Source organism: Eleutherodactylus coqui, chromosome 2 (assembly GCF_035609145.1).
Source record: "Eleutherodactylus coqui strain aEleCoq1 chromosome 2, aEleCoq1.hap1, whole genome shotgun sequence".
Taxonomy (NCBI): Eukaryota; Metazoa; Chordata; class Amphibia; order Anura; family Eleutherodactylidae; genus Eleutherodactylus; species Eleutherodactylus coqui.
Genome location: NC_089838.1, coordinates 24,688,601 through 24,691,474, shown reverse-complemented (window position 1 = coordinate 24,691,474; position 2,874 = coordinate 24,688,601).

Below are 2,874 nucleotides of genomic sequence, written 5' to 3'. Positions count from 1 at the left end.
TCCCCCTCCTCCTCCTCCTCCTCAACGTGCTGAGATATAGACATGAGGGTGCTCTGACTATTCAGCGACATACTGCCTTCCCCCGCCTCCGTTTCCGAGCGCAAAGCGTCTGCCTTTATGCTTTTGCAGGGAACTTCTCAAGAGGCATAGCAGAGGAATGGTGACGCTAATGATTGCAGCATCGCCACTCACCATCTGGGTAGACTCCTCAAAGTTTCCAAGGACCTGGCAGATGTCTGCCAACCAGGCCCACTCTTCTGTAAAGAATTGAGGAGGCTGACTCCCACTACGCCGCCCATGTTGGAATTGGTATTCCACAATAGCTCTACGCTGCTCATAGAGCCTGGCCAACATGTGGAGCGTAGAGTTCCACCGTGTGGGCACGTCGCACAGCAGTCGGTACACTGGCAGATTAAACCGATGTTGCAGGGTGCGCAGGGTGGCAGCGTCCGTCTTGGACTTGCGGAAATGTGCGCTGAGCCGGCGCACCTTTCCGAGCAGGTCTGACAAGCGTGGGTAGCTTTTCAGAAACCGCTGAACCACCAAATTAAAGACGTGGGTCAGGCATGGCACGTGCGTGAGGCTGCCGAGCTGCAGAGCCGCCACCAGGTTACGGCCATTGTCACACACGACCATGCCCGGTTGGAGGCTCAGCGGCGAAAGCCAGCGGTCGGTCTGCTCTGTCAGACCCTGCAGCAGTTCGTGGGCCATGCGTGTGGGTGCAGGCCGGGAGATGGTCATGCCTGTGTCCTGAGAGGGCGGTTGGATCTCAGTGGCAGGTTGGGGCACAGGGGAAGAGGCAGTGGTGCAAACCGGAGGCGGTGAACGTCCTTCGTCCCACCTTGTGGGGTGCTTGGCCATCATATGCCTGCGCATGCTGGTGGCTCCACGGCTGATCTTGGCGCGACAAACCTTGCACACCACAGTTCATCGGTCGTCTGCACTCTCAGTGAAAAACTGCCACACCTTTGAGCACCTCGACCTCTGCAGGGTGGCATGGCGCGAGGGGGCGCTTTGGGAAACAGTTGGTGGATGATTTGGTCTGGCCTTGCCTCTACCCCTGGCCACCGCACTGCCTCTTCCAACCTGCCCTGCTGCTGCACTTGCCTCCCCCTCTGAAGACCTGTCCTCAGTAGGCTTAGCAAACCAGGGGGGGTCAGTCACCTCATCGTGCTGCTGCTCTTCCTCCGAATCCTCTGTGCTCTCCTCCCTCGGACGTACTGCAATTACTACTACCTGAGTGATAGACAACTGTGTCTCATCGTCGTCGTCCTCCTCACCCACTGAAAGCTCTTGAGACAGTTGCCGGAAGTCCCCAGCCTCATCCCCCGGACCCCGGGAACTTTCCAAAGGTTGGGCATCGGTCACGACAAACTCCTCCGGTGGGAGAGGAACCATTGCTGCCCATTCTGGGCAGGGGCCCGAGAAGAGTTCCTGGGAGTCTGCCTGCTCCTCAGAATGTGTCATTGTAATGGAGTGAGGAGGCTGGGAGGAAGGAGGAGCAGCAGCCAGAGGATTCAGAGTTGCAGCAGTGGACGGCGTTGAACTTTGGGGGGTCGATAGATTGCTGGATGCACTTTCTGCCATCCACGACAGGACCTGCTCACACTGCTCATTTTCTAATAAAGGTCTACCTCGTGGACCCATTAATTGTGAGATTAATCTGGGGACGCCAGAAACGTGCCTCTCTCCTAATCCCGCAGCAGTCGGCTGCGATACACCTGGATCAGGAGCTCGACCTGTGCCCACACCCTGACTTGGGCCTCCGCGTCCTCGCCCGCATCCATGTCCTCTAGGCCTACCCCTACCCCTCAGCATGGTGTATTACCAGTAGTGCAGAAACAGAACGCTGTAATTAAATGTGCCGCTTATTGGCCTGTGGTTGGAGGCTTACTTCGCTTACGGAATGCACAGCAGAGGCAGGAAAGAATTTTGCGCAAGCCTGTAGTGAGACGTAGGTGCGTATGACTGAGCTAGTGGAATTCACAGCGCAGAAGCAGTCAAGTGTCCAAAGGCCACTAGTAGGCCTTAAGTATTTTGCTTCTATTTTTTTAAAGGCTGAGCTGAGACAGCAGACAGATACTGTAGGCAGCGTATATATGTATACTGTTTCCCTCTGGACGGGATGACGGCGGTGATGTAACGGGCAACGCAGAGCCAGGAAACAATTTTGCGCAAGCCTGCTGTAACACTTAGCTGCGTATTAATTAGGACTACTACCCCCAGCAGAGATGCAGTATACTCAAGACGGTCACAGGCAGCCCAAAGATAGTATTTTTCCCAAATTTGTTTGAAAAAGCCCACTGCCTATATAGACAGTATATCTCTTTTACCTTTCCCACTGTCCCTGCCTCACCACTACTGGCCCTATACTATGTACAATGACTGCAGACTGAGGACGCAATGCTCTGCACGCCCGATATACGAAAAAAAAGTGCAACACTGCTAAAAGCAGCCTCAACAGTACTGCACACGGTCAGATGTGGCCCTAAGAAGGACCGTTGGGGTTCTTCAAGCCTAAAATAACTCCTAACGCTCTCCCTATAGCAGCAGCAGCATCAGCAGCACTGTCCCTGATCTCTGTCAGAACGCATCTGTGGCTAGCCGCGGGAGGGACCGATTTATATACTCGGGTGACACCTGATCTCCCCAGCCACTCACTGCAGGGGGGTGGTATAGGGCTGGAACATCACAGGAGGAAGTTGTAATGTCTTCCCTGTCTTTCTATTGGCCAGAAAAGCGCGCTAACGTCTCAGAGATGAAAGTGAAAGTAACTCGAACATCGCGTGGTACTCGTCTCGAGTAACGAGCATCTTGAACACCCTAATACTCTAACGAGCATCAAGCTCGGACGAGTACGTTCGCTCATCTCTA